Here is a 19,776-nt window from a genome sequence, read left to right on the forward strand (position 1 = left end):
CAGCAGAACTGCAGCCCTGAGAAACATTTGGCAGTGTGAACCCGTCTGTAAAGGTTCGTTCACACTTTACAAAAATCCTCCAATTTTTCTTACCTCATGCTCAGTGGTCATAACCGTTTTTAGTTGACAGTGCATAATGTTCGCAAAATTTTCTTGTCCGTTTTTTTTTTTTTTGGGGACGTTTGTACCTAGACTTCCGGGTCGTCAGCAACTTCAGTTCATGCGCGGTCTTTCACATCCGATTTTTCGCAGACGTACTGCATACACATTAAACGAAAATTGGCCGGTGTTTGTCCTTCCGTTTTTCTTTTTTCGTTGAAAATGTCGGCATCGGCTGCTGAAAGTTGTGTACACACTAGCCGAAAATTGTACAATTTTACCTCAGACGGGAATTTTCAGCAGATTTTCTACTAGTGTGTACCCCACTAAAGGGATACGAAGTGCAGGAATCCAGCAACAGCAGAGGTGACCAGTTCAGGGTGTCTGTAATTAGAAAAGTGAAACCAGACTGTGTACGAGAATAGCAAGATTTATTTATAACTGAAATAAATGTGGGGTGTTTTTTTATCTCCCCTATTTATTATGAACAGGTATTATCTTGTCTATTCCTATGGTAGTCTATCATTGCTCTGATAAGGTTATTGGTGAGGATATAATAACAATGCTGGCTATCAAAATAAACACACTGCCTAAATAAGCAAGGATCTAATTTATTATAAAGAAAGTAGAAATGCTAACATAAAATACTAAATGGATACTACAGAGCATATAAGACAAAACAAGCACAGATAATACTTTACATATGGGAGTCCTCGGAATTCGATATCTTTCAGTTGGGCTCAAGCGCAAAAGAGAACAATCATTCTAGCTGGCGATTGCTTTTAAAGTCCACTCAGACACCGCCCACATAAACACCCCCTGTCTGCTTGTCCAATGACAATTCATTAGAGGCCATTCTTCCTAATCCGCAGGAAGTATCTCATCTTTCCAGGAAGCATTTTATAGTCCCCACTAGGGGCGCCATCTGTCCAAGAATCACTGATTTTGACCCGGGCCATCTTTCAGTAACAGCTGGCCTTTAATGTTGGTGTAACCTCCCCAGGAGGTCATATCTGAGGCTTCTCTACCCCCGTACCTCACAACAGGAGGCCTATGTGAGAACATCCTGTGAGGATATGAGCTCCAATTTATGACTCCTTGCCTCGAACACCGTGCGGGGTAACCTTGCTCTGCTGGCATTCCAGGCCTGGTGTAATCAGGTTTCAACCATCCAGAAACATCTGATATTAGAACAAGAAAAACACATGTTGCCTTCCAACAATAATGAAACAAAAACCCATCCAACACCAGCAAACAGAATATACAGCAGTAGTGAAGACATTCATGAATCCTAAACCAGACAAAGTACCAAACTAGTAATCTCACTATAATACAATATATAGAAAATGGGGAACATGAACAAACAGGGTAAGACAGGAGCTACAAGGAGACGGATCGGGAAGGAGGTCAGAACCGGGATGGGGAACAAGGGGGGCAGATATGAAGTAGCAGGGTACAGGATGCAGGTACTGGACCAGGAACAGAACATCAATAACCAGACAGAAGGCACACAGGCAAAACTCTGAGCCAGTGAAGGAAGTTAACCACTTCCCGTCCGCCATATAGCAAAATGACGGCCGAGAAGTGGTTGCTCTATCCTGACTGGCCGTCACATGACGTCCAGCAGGATAGACCGCGCAGAGCGGCGATCGGTGCTGTGGTGTGTCACTCTAACTCACCGCATCTCCGATCCCGGTAAAGAACCTATGATGTAGGCTCTTCACCATGTGACCAGCTGTGTCCAATCCCAGCTGGTCACATAGTAAATAGGAAATGCCATTGATCGGCTTTGCTCAGTTTGTACCTGAAAGGCCCGAGTAGAGGAGAGCCGATCAGCGGGTCTCCTGACAGGGAGGGGGGTCTGTGCTGGTAATCAGAGCATTGATTATCAGTGCAGACCCTTGGGAGATGCCACTAGAACCCCCAGGGATTGCCCACCCATGGCCACCAGGGATGCCAGTCAGGGCTCAGGGACCCTTTCAGTGCCATCCTAATCAGCGCTGCCTATCATTGCCAGCTATCAGTGCCACCCACCAGTGCTCATCATTGCCATCTGTCAGTGCTGCCCACCTGTGCCCATTGTTGTCCATCAGTGCCGCCTATCAGTGCCCATCAGTGCCGCCTATCAGTGCCCACCAATGTTGCATATCAGTGCTACCTTGCATGATATTTTCCCGTCCCAATCACCACTTTGCTGGAGAAAATGCGGCCAAGTGGCAAACCATGCACATATATGGTGGCTGTGTCCAGTTATAAAATCATATTGGGAATTTATTCTGGCCACTATCACAAAGATTACGGGCTCCCCTATATCGAGAGACCCATGGACGGTTCTTTTCCATTGCACAGAACAGTCTTCAAAGACATATAAGCATTCTATTTTACCCCATCTATTAAATGCAGCGAAGGCTTTGATTCCAGCAAGTTGGGGAAACCCGGAACAACCCTCGTTACGCCAGTGGTGCCGCAAGGTTGATTCTGTGGCATTGATGGAAGATCTTACTTATATCTCAAAGGGACAGGTAGATAGGGGCCATAAAACCTGGGTTAAATGGAGAGAATTTAAGGCTAATCTATATTTAGAGTAAATGCTTACTCTCCGGCCAGGGGAAATCTGTCTTAGACATTAACGAGAAACAGATAGTGTAAGATGATATGCTAATATCTCCCCATCGCCAATGATTGGCATAGTTAATGGTTTGGTAATGTTTGAAATGTTGAAAATATTTGAGAAATACACTGGAATCCCCCCCCCCTTTATTTTATTTTTTCTCTCCCTCTTTTCTTTTCTCTTTTTATTTTTATTTACATTTTCATATGTTTATTTTTGTATTTATATATTGTGCAATGTTGGAAAATCAATAAAAACGTATTAAAGAAAAAAAAAACCCCGATCCCGGTAAAGAACCTATGATGTAGGCCAGGGCCGGACTGGCCATAGGGCAGACTGGGCATATGCCCGGTGGGCCGAGGCCTCCGCCATGATCTGACAGTCACTGTGTGTCTGTGTGTGTCCGCCTGTCCGGCCGTTGCCGCTGCTGCCGGCCTCTCCGCGGCCGATTCCGCAGAGAGTCTGGGCCGCATTACCGCAATCTGGCCGCCCACCGGCCGCCGCTTTCCCTGACTAGTCCCCACTCCTAAGCTCCGCAGCGGCATCCAGCATAGCTGCGTAGCTCAGGAGGGGGTGGACCGTGAATCGTCAGGTGACTCTGAGACTGAAGGCCGGGGGAGGAGCTAGAGAGGTCCCTGCTTGCCTTGTTGTCGGGACTCGAGAAGAAGCGGGAAGTGGAAAAGTCGCCGGCGCCGCACCGCACCACAGACACTGACAGTGACAGTCAGTCTGTCTGACTGAGTGTGGAGTCGAAGACGGGTGGACTGGTCTGGAAATTGAATCACTGACTGACTAAAGTCACTCCACCCAAGGCCTGCAACTGCAAGGTAAGGAAGAAATGGTACAACTTTACAAGACACTCTGCTCTGCTCCATCCCATCCCTCCCACCGCCATCCCTCTGCTCTGCTCCATTCCATCCCTCCCACCGCCATCCCTCTGCTCCATCCCATCCCTCCCACCGCCATCCCTCTGCTCTGCCCCATCCCATCCCTCCCACCGCCATCCCTCTGTTCTGCTCCATCCCATCCCTCCCACCGCCATCCCTCTGCTCTGCCCCATCCCATCCCTCCCACCTCCTACTAGTAAAATAAATAAATAAAAATGACCTAAATCTTTCCCGCACTTAGTAGACGTGATAACCAATCAAAATACGCTCATTGAGATTTTTTTCAACCAAAAACATGTAGCAGAAAACAAATTGGCCTAAAATGTAAAAAATTTTGATTTTTTAATTTTTTTTATTTGGGAATTTCATATATCAGAATGTGAAAAATATTGTGTATAGCGCAAAAAAATAAAAATAAATAAATAAATATAAATAGTTCTATATTTAGGATGTATCCGGTCTATAAACCAGAAGCTCTGGATGGACAGTTGGATAAATGGTTCTATATTTAGGATGTATCCGGTCTATAAACCAGAAGCTCTGGATGGACAGTTGGATAAATGGTTCTATATTTAGGATGTATCCGGTCTATAAACCAGAGGCTCTGGATGGACAGTTGGATAAATGGTTCTATATTTAGGATGTATCCGGTCTATAAACCAGAGGCTCTGGATGGACAGTTGGATAAATGGTTCTATATTTAGGATGTATCCGGTCTATAAACCAGAGGCTCTGGATGGACAGTTGGATAAATGGTTCTATATTTAGGATGTATCCGGTCTATAAACCAGAGGCTCTGGGTGGACAGTTGGATAAATGGTTCTATATTTAGGATGTATCCGGTCTATAAACCAGAGGCTCCGGATGGACAGTTGGATAAATGGTTCTATATTTAGGATGTATCCGGTCTATAAACCAGAGGCTCTGGATGGACAGTTGGATAAATGGTTCTATATTTAGGATGGATGCGGTCTATAAACCAGAGGCTCTGGATGGACAGTTGGATAAATAGTTCTATATTTAGGATATATCCGGTCTATAAACCAGGAGCTCTGGATGGACAGTTGGATAAATGGTTCTATATTTAGGATGGATGCGGTCTATAAACCAGAGGCTCTGGATGGACAGTTGGATAAATGGTTCTATATTTAGGATGTATCCGGTCTATAAACCAGAGGCTCTGGATGGACAGTTGGATAAATAGTTCTATATTTAGGATATATCCGGTCTATAAACCAGGAGCTCTGGATGGACAGTTGGATAAATGGTTCTATATTTAGGATGTATCCGGTCTATAAACCAGAGGCTCTGGATGGACAGTTGGATAAATGGTTCTATATTTAGGATGTATCCGGTCTATAAACCAGAGGCTCTGGATGGACAGTTGGATAAATGGTTCTATATTTAGAATGTATCCGGTCTATAAACAAGAGGCTCTGGGTGGACAGTTGGATAAATGGTTCTATATTTAGGATGTATCCGGTCTATAAGCCAGAGGCTCTGGGTGGACAGTTGGATAAATGGTTCTATATTTAGGATATTTTCGGTCTATAAACCAGAGGCTCTGGATGGACAGTTGGATAAATGGTTCTATATTTAGGATGTATCCGGTCTATAAACCAGTGGCTCTGGATGGACAGTTGGATAAATGGTTCTATATTTAGGATATATCCGGTCTATAAACCAGAGGCTCTGGATGGACAGTTGGATAAATGGTTCTATATTTAGGATGGATGCGGTCTATAAACCAGAGGCTCTGGATGGACAGTTGGATAAATGGTTCTATATTTAGGATGTATCCGGTCTATAAACCAGAGGCTCTGGATGGACAGTTGAATAAATGGTTCTATATTTAGGATGTATCCAGTCTATAAACCAGAGGCTCTGGATGGACAGTTGGATAAATGGTTCTATATATAGGGTGTATCTGGTCTATAAACCAGAGGCTCTGGATGGACAGTTGGATAAATGGTTCTATATTTAGGATGTATCCGGTTTATAAACCAGAGGCTCTGGGTGGACAGTTGGATAAATGGTTCTATATTTAGGATGTATCCAGTCTATAAACCAGAGGCTCTGGATGGACAGTTGGATAAATGGTTCTATATATAGGGTGTATCTGGTCTATAAACCAGAGGCTCTGGATGGACAGTTGGATAAATGGTTCTATATTTAGGATGTATCCGGTCTATAAACCAGAGGCTCTGGATGGACAGTTGGATAAATGGTTCTATATTTAGGATGTATCCGGTTTATAAACCAGAGGCTCTGGGTGGACAGTTGGATAAATGGTTCTATATTTAGGATGTATCCAGTCTATAAACCAGAGGCTCTGGATGGACAGTTGGATAAATGGTTCTATATATAGGGTGTATCTGGTCTATAAACCAGAGGCTCTGGATGGACAGTTGGATAAATGGTTCTATATTTAGGATGTATCCGGTCTATAAACCAGAGGCTCTGGATGGACAGTTGGATAAATGGTTCTATATTTAGGATGTATCTGGTCTATAAACCAGAGGCTCTGGGTGGACAGTTGGATATTTGGTATGTAGTTACTGGAGGCAGGGTGGTGGGTTACATTGTGTATGAGGAATGGGAATGGTACGGTGTCGGTGTTGCTGGAAATATCGGGATGATAAAAGGTTCTACAAATACTGAGAGACATCGGAAATCACACCGCCATCGTTTTATTGTCCCATAGAATGGACTTGGTGTGTTGCGGATCCCTCCAGGAAGCCGACACCGCACTCCGCTAATCACAGACAGTGAGATATTTCCTGGCCGGCAGCTGCACAGATGGGGAAATATCTGACTGTCTGTGATTAGCGGAGTGCGGTGTCGGCTTCCTGGAGGGATCCCCAACACACCGAGCCCATTCCTATTGTCCCATAATAGATGATGTCTGGGGGGAGGGAGATGGTCATGGGAAATAAATCAGGAATAGGAGAGTTCCAGCAGTGAAAGGGTAAAAGCTGAGTTAGGAGATGAAGTGGGCGGATACATTGGGCGTGGCTGGTGACACAGGACTCCCCCCTCCCCCATGGATACATTGTATATAAAGGAGGAAGATCTTCATCAATGGACACATTTCTTCTAAACAATGAGAAGTCATCGTGTCATTACAGGAAGATTGAATCTATGAGCTACAAGAAAATGGAGGACACCCCTCCCCCTCTCTGAGCTACAAGAAAATGGAGGACACCCCCTCTCTGAGCTACAAGAAAATGGAAGACACCCCCTCCCCCTCTCTGAGCTACAAGAAAATGGAGGACACCCCTCCCCCTCTCTGAGCTACAAGACAATGGAGGACACCCCTCCCCCTCCTCTCACATGGTGCTGCAGTCAGGTCAGAGACAGATAATAAGTTAAAGGAGAAACTTCCGGAGAGATCGGGTAAGGTGGGGGAGCATGGAGGGGAGTACAGGGGGGACTCTGGGATGGGGGAGGGGGGTAATGTGGGCAATACAGGAAATACTGAAAAAACAATCACAGTACAGGAAATGACTTTTGATACAGAATGTTCCAGGAGAGATACATTCCCCCCCCCATTCTATCACCTCCTCCACACACACCGATCACCCCCCCCCATACACACAGATGACCCCCCCCCCCCTGCACACACAGATCGCCCACCCCATACACACACATCACATACCTCACCTCCCCCACACACACACACACACACAGATCACCTACCAAGCCCCCCCCATACACACACATCACATACCTCACCTCCCCCACACACACACACAGATCACCTACCAAGCCCCCCCCATACACACACATCACATACCTCACCTCCCCTACACACCTACCTCCCCCACACACACACACACACACACTGATCACCTACCTACCCCCCACACAGATCATGTCCCTCCCTCCCCCGCACACACATCACCTACCCCCCACACGCACACACAGATCACCTCCCCCCACACACACAGATCACATTCCTCACCCCCCCGCACACAGATCACCTACCTACCCGTCCCCCCCCCCACACACACACACACACACATCACCCCCCCACACACACACAGATCACCTAACCCCCCCCCCCCACACGCACACACACATACATATCACCTACCTACCACCCCCCCATACACACAGATCACATACCTAACCTACCCCACACACAGATCATGTCCCTTCCTCCCCTGCACACACATCACCTACCCCCCCCCACACACACAGATCACCTCCCCCCACACACACAGATCACCTCCCCCCACACACACAGATCACATACCTCACCTACCCCACACACAGATCACACTGATCACCTTCCTATCCCCCCACACACACATAACCTACCCCACACACAGATCACGTCCCTCCCTCCCCTGCACACACATCACCTACCCCCCCTGCACACACATCACCTACCCCCCCACACACACACACAGATCACATACCCCAACTTCCCCGCACACAGATCACCTAACCCCCCCCCCGCCATACACACACACACACACATCACCTCCCCCGCATACAGATCACCTACCTCTATCCTTCCTTGGTGTCTGATTACCATGCGACTGGGAGTAACCGTCTGTCATGGAGTACCTTGCGACTGGTGTAACTCGTGACTTAGTGTACCCGCGGCTGGGAGTTACCGGGTGTCTGGGTGTGCCCTGCGGCTGGGAGTAACATGCGGCTGAGTACCTTGCGCATGGGACTGGGTGTAACCGTGTGACTAGGAGTACCTGCAACTCCGAGTAACCTTAGGAAGGAGGGGGGCTGTGTGACTAGGAGTACCTTACAACTGCCAGTAACATTAGCGATGACTAGGGCCGAGATATATCCTGGGTAACTATAGGCCGGTCAGCCTAACATCAGTAGTCTGCAAGATTTTGGAGGGGATGTTAAGGGACCACATACAAGACTTTAGTAATGAAAACGGTATTATTAGTAGTAATCAGCATGGATTCATGAAAAATGGTTCTTGCCAAACCAATCTATTAACCTTCTACGATGAAGTGAGCTGCCACCTAGATAAAGGTAAGCCTGTGGATGGGGGTGTATCTGGACTTTGCAAAGGCCTTTGACACCGTTCCCCACAAACGCTTACTGTACAAACTAAGGAAGGTAGGTATGGACCATAAGGTGAGTACCTGGATAGAGAACTGGCTCCAGGGGAGGTTGCAAAGGGTGGTGATTAATGGGGAGTACTCAGATTGGGAGGGTGTGGAAAGCGGGGTCCCCCAGGGTTCTGTCCTGGGTCCAATCCTGTTTAATTTATTCATAAATGATCTAGAGGAGGGGATATCTAGTACAATCTCTGTATTTGCAGATGATACTAAACTAAGCATGCCAATATCTTCTATGCAGGATGTGGAAACCTTACAAGCGGACCTGAACAAAATAACGGGGTGGGCAACTACATGGCAGATGAGGTTTAATGTTGAAAAATGTAAAGTAATGTACTTGGGGGCCAGAAACCAGAAAGCAAGCTACTCACTGGGGGGGAACCTCTGGGTGAGTCTAGGATGGAAAAGGACCTGGGGGTACTGGTAGATAACAGGCTTGGCAGTGGCATGCAATGCCAAGCCGCTGCAAGCAAAGCCAACAGAATACTGGCATATATAAAAAAGGGGATTCACTCCAGAAATAAAGAGATTATTCTCCCGCTCTACAAGACTCTGGTCCGGCCACATCTGGAGTATGCTGTCCAGTTCTGGGCACCGGTCCTCAGGAAGGATGTGCTGGAACTGGAAAGAGTCCAGAGAGGGGCAACAAAAATAATTAGGGGAATGGAGGGCATAAGCTATGAGGAAAGACTACAAGCACTGAACCTATTCTCTCTGGAGAAGAGACGATTGAGAGGGGATATGATATCAATGTACAAATACTGTACTGGCAACCCTAGCATATGGAAAAACCTATTCAGAGAAAGGAAATACAATAAGACACGTGGCCACTCATTAAAACTAGAGGAAAGGCGGTTTAACCTTAAAATACGCAGGGGGTTCTTCACTGTAAGAGCAGTAAGGATGTGGAATTCTCTTCCGCAAACAGTGGTATCAGCAGGGAGCATTGATAGTTTCAAAAAACTATTAGATGGACACCTTAAAGACCACAACATACAGGGGTATACAATGTACAACATACAGGGGTATACAATGTACGGTTAACAGCAAACACACACACACATCATAGGTAGAACTTGATGGACTGATGTCTTTTTTTCAACCTCACTAACTATGTAACTATGAGTAGTGCAGATCTCTTCTGAGGGGTGTTTAGTCCCCTAACCTTGATGGAAACAAGTTTGAAGGTCATGTCGGGAAAGGTGGTGGTGTTCTGGAGATTTTAGGTGGTGGACTTGGTCAAAATATCCAGGAGCAAGGTGCAGCTGGTACAGGGATGGGGTGGGTGGGTAATTAAAAAATAAAAGCCCAAGTGCGGGGTATGCTCTTGAGCTCAATGGGCAGTAACTACTGCACAAAACAACTAACGGGGGGTAAACAGACTTGCCGTAACGTAGTTAGGTCTGTATCTAATAGTTAGAGCAGGCGGAAACGATTGAAAAATACTGCATGAATCCAGCGCTTGTTAGATCAGGGGAGGTTATCAGGTAGCTCACCTGTCCTGGGAGGCTCCTCTGGTTTCCATGTGATGGATTGGTTGTTCTCGTGGGTCCGGGTTATCCTCTGGAATGATGTGCCAGCCTTTTAATAGTTGGAGGCCCATAGCGAGAGTCCTCACTTTGTGGGTCTTGTTCTGGTCCGAGATAAGTAGTTTGGTATGGAATCCCCATGTGTAGGGTATTTTAGGATTTTGGAGAGCCTTTGGTATTGTGGCAAGCTGTCTGCGATTTTCCATAGTCGCTTTGGATAGGTCCGCATAGAGATTTATGAAGGAGAAGGGATCTAGGAGTCTGGGCGCTCATTTTGCTGCGTGCATGACGTGCTCCTTGACAGTGAAAAAGTGTATGCGAGCCAAGACGTCTTTGGGTGTAGAGGTCGGCAGGTGGGGGGGTTGGAAGTCTATGTGCTTTATCAATCTCCAGATCATGCTCAGACAGTTGAGGAACCAGAGTGCGCATAAGGGCAGGAATTTAGTGAGGTCCGACTGGGAGACCGATTCTGGTATATTCCAGAATTTGATATTGTTCCTATGGGAACGATCTTCAAGATCTGCTAATTTAGGTTTAATTAGTTGGAGTTCCTCCTCATGATCTGTGACTGCATCCTCCATTTTTTATTATGAGCAGTGTAAAGTTCACTAACTCTAGTTTCTGTGATGTTAAGACGTTGTTCCTGCTGCTGCACAGAGACCGAGATGGATGAAACAGCTGCAGACAGATCAGTGCACAAGGTCTGTCTCAGGGAGAGGAGCATATTCTTTGTCTGTTCTGACAGGGGTTGGTCACAGGCAGGGAATGATTCAAGCAGGATTGTTTGCTGAGTAGGAGGGAGAGAGAACAGGCCTGGAGCTGCATTGAGCAGAGTGTGCTCAGGCTCCTCCATCCTGGGCCTCGATTTGGCAGGGCTGGATGTGGAGGGTGAGTTGGGGGAGATGACTCACCATGTTCGCGGGAGCTGGACTCGTTTTCTGGAGGCTGGAGGCAGAGGCGGCTCTCTAATTAGGCCGGTAAGGCGGCCGCCGAAGGCCTCGCACTTAAAGGGGCCTCGCATGATCTTTCCCAAACATTTTTTTTTTTTTAATGAATAGATCCAGGGTCCTCAATAGGCGGACTCCGGACCCACACGGATTAAAATCTGGACCGCCGAAGCGGTCTGCTTCCTTCTGTCTCAGCGGGGGGCAGAATCGGGAGGATTGGAGTGGCTGTGTTTAGCGCTGCATGATTACAAAAAGCCGAGGACAAGTTCTTCTGTGGCGGAGAGGATGTCCTACAAAGTCCCGCCTCCTGGGCCAGGTCTTTCTTATGATAGACAGAACACTGGTGACGTCTATCATAGGAGCCGGTGTTCAGGAGGCGGGACTTTGTAGGACATCCTCTCCGTCGGGTAAGAAGAACTTGTCCTCGGCTTTTTGTAATCATGCAGCGCTAAACACAGCCACTCCGATCCTCTCAATTCTAACCCCCCCCGCTGATGACAGAAAGAAGCAGACCGCTTTGGCGGTCCAGATTATTGGGGGCACACACACTTTTCACTCTGCATTATTGGGGGCACACACACTTTTCACTCTGCATTATTGGGGGCACACACACTTTTCACTCTGCATTATTGGGGGCACACACACTTTTCACTCTGCATTATTGGGGGCACACACACTGGTCACTGCATTATTGGGGGCACACACACTGGTCACTGCATTATTGGGGGCACACACACTGGTCACTGCATTATTGGGGGCACACACTGGTCACTCTGCATTAATGGGGGCACGCACATGGTCGCTCTGCATTAATGGGGACACGCTCTGCATTAATAGGGGCACACACATGGTCGCTCTGCATTAATGGGGACACGCTCTGCATTAATAGGGGCACACACATGGTCGCTCTGCATTAATGGGGGCACGCACACTGGTTGCTCTGCATTAATAGGGGCACGCACACTGGTTGCATTGCATTAATAGGGGCACGCACATGGTCGCTCTGCATTAATGGGGACACGCTCTGCATTAATAGGGGCACACACATGGTCACTCTGCATTAATGGGGGCACGCACATGGTCACTCTGCATTAATGGGGACACGCTCTGCATTAATAGGGGCACGCACATGGTCGCTCTGCATTAATGGGGGCACGCACATGGTCGCTCTGCATTAATGGGGACACGCTCTGCATTAATAGGGGCACACACATGGTCGCTCTGCATTAATGGGGGCACGCACACTGGTTGCTCTGCATTAATAGGGGCACGCACATGGTCGCTCTGCATTAATAGGGGCACACACATGGTCACTCTGCATTAATGGGGGCACGCACAATGGTCGTTCTGCATTGGATGGGGGCAAGTTTTGGGGGAATGCCTTTTTTTGTTGTTGGCGCTCTCTATTTGGAATTTGACGGTCACTTTTCCGGACCTCGGACTGAATGGAAAATTTGTAAGTGGACCTTTCAAGTTTACATTTGAGTACCCCTGGAATAGGTCATCATCATCTTTTTTTACAGTAACAGTTGTCCCCCTTCACTTTGCGACACGCCAGGTCGCCGGGGGCCACGGCGGCCGCATCCGCATGCTCCACGACATGCCACAGTGACATCCACAACATTGCCAAATGCCGTGCGCCGGTGCAGCGGCGCTACACTAGTAGACTGTCTGTTTCTCTCTCTGTATAGCAATTCTCCACTCCAGCCAGCCAGGCCCCGCAGTGCACGCACTCACATCGGCTTCTTCTGGTTGGGCTTATGGTTGGGCTGCTGGCTGCACTGAGCCTCCGCCTCTTTCTCCTGCATTCCACGAATCATGGTCCGGGATAACAATGACGTGATGTCACGTTACCCCTCCCCTGCATTCTCCCGGCTTCGGTAGTACCATGAGGAGAACTTGAAGATAAGAGCAGACCAGAAGAAGAAGACGAAAAGGTAAGGAGTAAGGACTGTAGCTGGACTGGAGGACTCAGAGTGGGTGACTGACTGCAAAAAGAAGGCCTGTCCTGTCCAAAAGGCAGCCAGCCGCCGCCTGCAGCTGCAGAGTACTGTCCTGACACCTGTCATCCTCCTGAAATTTGAATATTTAAGTTATAAGTACCATTCCAGGCTGGCTTGAAATGAAAAATATATTAATTAATATGGGAAATGTCCTTTCCTATGCATTTGAAAAAATTAGATAAAAAAAAAATAATAAAGTGCTCAGTGCTTCTGCTCCATCATGAATCATGCTATTGCTTCTTATCTTATGACAACCAAATGGGATGGTTTTTTCTTTATATAAGTGCTCTGTGCTCAGATGGATTCCTCACAATTTATTTTATATCCAGACCAGTGCATCCACTCAGTGCTCCCCTCTCAATCCCCCCCAACTCACCGGACAATTCAAGGGAAAAACGCCAGTCACAGTGTCACAGCTTTAACAAGGTGCCAGATCCCAGATGAATGGTGTAGACTGCCTGCACTTCTGCATAAAGGGGGTAACATGTTCTGGAGCTGAAGTGGTTAAAAGAGTTAGTGAATTGTTCATTTTTATAAAAACCAATAAAAAAAGGCTGCAGAGACATTATTAATCCAGTTTGGTGTGTCCAGTATTCTTTGTATATTTGGAGTATATGTAATGCCACCTACCATCCCCTGTTACATCACTTCTGCTTTGAACGCAAAACATCTTGTCACTTTGACACCTGAGATTCATGAAGTGTACCATATTTTTGACCAAACTCTGTGTGTGTGTAAATATATATATATATATATATATAAAAATAAAGTATATCAGACGGGGTTTCTCTTTTCCCCCCTATCTTTTACCACTTGCTGACCAGCCACCAAAACATATACTGCAGGTTGGCAGATTCCCGCGAAATGATGTGCCCATATGTCGCTTTGCAGGAGCGCACGCACCCATTTGCTAGGGCAGAGGGGAAGCTGATCTTTGAATAAAATAACTGGAAGGTACCTCAGCCTCACTATGGAGATCTCCTTTTATACCCATGGGGGGAGCTATGTAAGAGGCACCGTGACCCAAGGACTTGACTGAGAGCCATGTTTATGCCACAGTCTTATCTTCTGAAGAAGTTCTCCTGAAGATAAGAACGTGGCATAAACATGGCTCTCGAGTCCTTGGGTCACACACAGAGTTTGGTCAAAAATATGGTACACTTCATGAATCGCAGGTGTCAAAGTGACGACATGTTTTGCGTTCAAAGCAGAAGTGATGTAACAGAGGGACGGTAGGTGGCATTACATATACTCCAAATATACAAAGAATACTGGACACACCAAACTGGATTAATAACGTCTCTGCAGCCTTTTTTTATTGGTTTTTAATATAAACAATAAACAATTCACTAACTCTTTTAACCACTTCAGCTCCAGAACATGTTACCCCCTTTATGACCAGGCCATTTTTTGCTATTTCGGCACTGCATTACTTTAACTGGCTCTTGCAGTTGCAGCGCTATACTCAAATACAATTTATCACACTAATAGAGCTTTTCTTTTGGTGTTAAAAATATGTGTTACTTTCTGCTGTAAAACCTATCCAATGAAAAAAAATAGAATGTCTTCATTAAATTGGGCCAAAATGTATTCTGCTACATGTTTTTGATAAAAAAAAAAAAAAAAATCTCAATAAGTGTAGATTGATTGGTTTGTGTCTGCAAACTATGATATATACACTGTTCAAAAAAATAAAGGAACACTTTTTTAATCAGAGTATATTAATCAAGTCAATTAAACTTCTGGGATATTGATCTGGTCAGTAAAATGGCAGAGGGGGTTGTTTATCAGTTTCAGCTGCTTTGGTGTTCATGAAATTAACAACAGGGGCACTAGATGGGCAACAGTTGACCTCCAAAACGGGAATGGTTTTCCAGGTGGAGGACACTTAATTTTTCCCCCTACTCATCTTTTATGACTGTTTTTCACTAGTTTTGCATTTGGCTAGGGTCAGTGTCACTACTGGTAGCATGAGGAGATACCTGGACCCTATCGAGGTTGCGTTGAATACCGAGGTTATGAGATGTATTAATGTTTGCCTTAAAATATGCAATTTATACAGTTAATAATATAGCCTGCGTATTTATTTTTTTTATCACGCAAGGGGAGCCTCATATTTTAATTTTGCCTAAGGCCTCAAAAAGTCTAGAGCCGCCTCTGGCTGGAGGTATTTATGTCCAGAGGAGAGTGAGGAAAGTCTCGCCGAGCCGCCGCATGTCCCGCCGGTGCCATCTTGGCTGTTAGTGAGGCCCGAGGAAGAGAAGAAGGCGGTGAGATTTTTAGATGTGTATTCCTTATTCCTTTTTGACATCATAGTCGGATCGATTTAGGGTCGTTGTGGCTCAGTTTGGTACAGTTGGTGGGGGTCGCTGTCAGTCGGTTCGGCTGGATGCTTTGCAGAGCTGAGGGATTAGGCAGCCATTCACTCATGCCGTCAAGCCACGCCCCCCTCCTGGGTGGAGTTTTGTGTTCCTGCAATCTCCATGGTGCACATTCCTGGGCGGAGCTTCATGTTCCAGCAATCTCTATTGTGTAGATTCCTGGGTGGAGCTTCATGTTCTGTCAGTCTCCATGGTGCACATTCCTGGGTGGAGCTTCACATTCTAGTCATCTCCATGGTGCACATTCCTGGGGTGGAGAATTGTAAATAATAATTTCATCTGGACATGGGGGAAAAGTTTCTCAATCAGGAGTTGTTCTGGGTTGTCTATGTTGGGGTACTAATAATACAGTGGGATCAGTATGCCATAATCTATGCTTTTTCTCTACTGAAGTTCTTACCTCCTCTACTTTAAAGATGAACTCCAGCTTTTGATACACTTTTACATAATTTGTTTAGGCCAGCTTAGGTAATTTGGGCCATGTTCCTCACTAACCTGTGAAGCCACTGGATGTGTGGTGTAAAGTGTATGTAGCTGAGGCTACATACATTAGACAGCACTGTGTTCCGGGTTCGAGCCGAGACTTCCTCTGTCATACCTGGAACACAGTGGTCTATCACAGTGGTGCTCAGCCATTCAGAGAAAGTGATGTATTCTAGCAGTGAATTGGCTGAGTCAGAGAGGCGGGCTGATGATGTCACAACCTCTGACTCCGCCAATCAGAAGAAGCTTTATATTCATGGCTAGAATACATCACTTTCTCTGAATGGCTGAGCACTGATCAGATACTCTACTGTGTTCCCGGTATGAAATGATGTCTCGGCATAAACCCAGAACACAGTGCCATATAATGCATTGAGCCTCAGCTACAGTACATACAGTTTATACTGAACATCCAGTGGCCTCACATGTTAGTGAGGGACATAGTTGTACAAGCTGGCCCAAACAAAATATGTAAATTATATCAAAAGCTGGAGTTCAGCTTTAATGGATAGAAAGCAAGGACATTCTAGTCATTCTCATAGATTAGGATTGACCTTGCAGAGTGGGGTATGCTGACCTCATTTATCTGTCGGCCAGTGCTCTGTGGCCTCTACCAGATGGACAAGATCTGTTATTTAAAGATCCGTTTCTTTATACTAATTATAAAAAACTTATACAATTTTTTTTTTTTTTTTTATCAGAGACCCTAAATGGCGGTTGTTGCAATTTTTTTTTCCATACTGTATTTGCGTAGCACTTTTTCAACCATAATTTTTTGGGAAAAAGTATGCTTTAAATAATTTTAATACAAAATTATACAATATATAACCTATTTTTTTGGAAAATATAAAAAAAAAAGATGACTTTACGCCAAGTAAATAGATCCCTAACATGTTTACACTTTAAAATAGTGCGTGCTCATGGAATGGTGACACACTAAGATACTTAAAAATCTCCTTAGCCTACAATTTAAATTGTTTTACAGGCTACATGTTTAGAGTTATAGAGGAGGTCCAGTGCTAGAATTCTTGCTCTCGCTCTAACGTTCACAATGATACTTCACGTGTGTTGCAAACACCATTTACATACAGTATGCGGGCGTGACTTAAGAATGTGTTCACTTCTGCTAGCAGGCCTTTTTTTTTTCTTATTTATTTAAATTTTTGACTTTTTTTTTTTTTTTTTACAACGTCCCTTTATTTTTTTATCACTTTAAAAGTCCATTCAGACTAGCGCGACTTGTCAGGCGACATGTCAGCCTGACAAGTCGCGGTCGGTCGCTCGCCATTGAGTAGTACAGGACCCGTTCTAATAGGATCGACACAAGTCGCTCCGACTTAGAAAAAGGGTCCTGTACTACTTTGGGGCGACCTGGGAGCAACTTGCATAGACTTCTATTATGTGAAATCCCTGCATGTCGCCCCTTGAAGTCGGATCACGCCAGTCTGAATGGGCTGTTTATTCCTGTTACAAGAAATGTAAACATCCCTTTTAACAGAAATAAGGGATGACAAGTCTTCTTTATGGAGAGAACTGGGGTCTACCTTTTGAAAGCAAAAGATCAAAAAAAAAAATGATCCCTAGACAGAAAGTGATGTCGCTCCGGTCCTCCTAGATTGTAGAGGTGATCAGAGACGATCTGGTTTCTTCTCAACTCTGTGACCAGCTGTGCGAACTGTCGGATCATTTCCCAGGCTCACTGGTAAGAACAGAAGGCCCGAGAAACACTGGTGAGAAGCAGGAGGGGGGGGGGGACACCCCTCTCACTTCTTCTTAAAGTGATCCAGCGGCTACTGTTCGGATCGCTTTTATGAGAAATAGAATTGCAGTCTTCAGCCATAATCCTGGTAAACCATTCCAAAACTACAACGAATATATACATATTGCGTTTGGCAAAAGATTATGCATTTATTGATGAAACATTTATTAATAAGCGTTACAGACAGGTCAGGTGACAATGCATGCCGGAATAAAGATGAAGTCAGCCAACAGGTCACACAATTTCCATATCCCATCACTTCCTTACCAATCAAAATGAAGATTTCACAACTTTAATCCTTCTGAAATGGGAGGAGATTTGGGTCAAACATTCACCCAGACAGAAAGAGATCATATCCTATTCTTTGCTCACAAATCCTCCTTTTCCAGCAGTCTCCAGGAGTCCAGATATAACATTCTGACCAGATGGTATACATTCCCCACCTTTGCACAGCATTTTTCCCACAACCTTTCCTACCTGTTGGAGGTGCAATAATGCCAGGGCAACTCTTTTTGTTTGACAATCTCTTCCAATTTAAAATGTAAAATACTTACAACATGCTCTCCTCACCTCCAGGACTTCTCCAGAGCCTCTCCCATCCTCTGGAACTCTCTATCTGTCTGACTCTCTTCTACTCTGTATTTAGGTGATCTCTGAAAATCCTTTATCTTTAACACATTCACCTTCTTCGTTTCTGTTATAAAATGTTGCAAATAAATAACCTTTCTTCTTAATTTTAGGCTAAAATATAATCCGCTACATTTCCTTGGTAAAAAGAACCCAAATCGGTGTATAGTGATGAGCTTTGTGTTTGAGTCGAACCTAGGTTTGACTCGAACACTGCCTGTTCGCCGAATTGCGAGCAAATGGGCTTCTTCGCAGGAACTTCGAGTTTCCACATCAATAATTAATTTAATAGGTTTTAATTAATACCTATAATTAAAATCAATCACCTGCTGGCCAAGGGATTCGAACCCACAGTCTCCCACTTGCAAGCCCGGTATTCTACCGCCACCGTCAAGCCTGCTGATTAACCTAACACTCTTCCTACCTAACTAACTTCTATCTCGCCATACACACAATTCCACATTCCTTCAGGGAGAGTGTAGTGAGTTACACAGTTTATCAGATAGTGCCGTCCAGTTCTGGGCACCGGTCCTCAGGAAGGATGTGCTGGAACTGGAGAGAGTCCAGAGAAGGGCAACAAAAATAATTAGAGGAATGGAGGATATCAGCTATGAGGAAAGACTACAAGCATTGAACTTATTCTCTCTGGAGAAGAGACGCTTGAGAGGGGATATGATATCAATGTACAAATACTGTACTGGGGACCCGAGCATAGGGAACAAACTTTTCAGAGAAATGGAATACAATAAGATATGGGGTCACTCACTAAAACTAGAAAAAAAAATGGTTTAACCTTAAACTACATAAGGGAATTTTTATCGTCCGAGCAGTAAGGATGTGGAATTCTCTTCCACAAACAGTGGTATCAGCAGGGAGCATCGATAGTTTCAAAAAACGATTAGATGGGCATCTTAAAAACAACATACAGGGGTATACAATGTACGGTTAGCAGCAAACACACACACACACAGGTTGAACTGGGTGGACTGATGTATTTTTTTCAACCTCAATAACTATGTAACTATGTAACAATGGGGCTCCTGTTTGGCCGTCCTATTACAATAGGCCCAGTGGGAAGCAGTTAATGATAAATGTTAAAGAAAGCACCTTTTTTTAACCCCTTTTATAGAATTATGACTTCTGTTTTTTTTTCTGCACAGGTGGATTGATGAACCATTTTTGGTCATGCTTGTCTTGTTACAACAATACAACAAAGTTACATGAGAAGCAAGCCATATGGATGTTATAAGTGACTGAAAGTCTTTATTGCAGTTCACTGGAAGATTCACACAGGACACAAGACCTATCCGTGTTCTAAATGTCATGAATGTTTTGAATGCTCTTCCACATT

The 19,776-nt window shown here is 45.3% G+C and overlaps 1 pseudogene across 1 annotated transcript in view; it reads left to right on the plus strand.

Annotated features, from left to right (window-relative positions):
• Positions 1-6,968: 6,968 nt before the first annotated feature.
• LOC309548382 overlaps positions 6,969-19,776 on the plus strand; it is a 482,992-nt pseudogene continuing 470,184 nt past the window's right edge. The window contains exon 1 of the transcript XR_014226167.1: positions 6,969-6,993. The product of XR_014226167.1 is annotated as an uncharacterized misc_RNA (transcript). The remainder of the gene's footprint in view (positions 6,994-19,776) is intronic.

The sequence above is a fragment of the Pelophylax lessonae genome, assembly GCF_965119305.1.
Source record: "Pelophylax lessonae genome assembly, chromosome: 2".
NCBI classification, from domain to species: domain Eukaryota; kingdom Metazoa; phylum Chordata; class Amphibia; order Anura; family Ranidae; genus Pelophylax; species Pelophylax lessonae.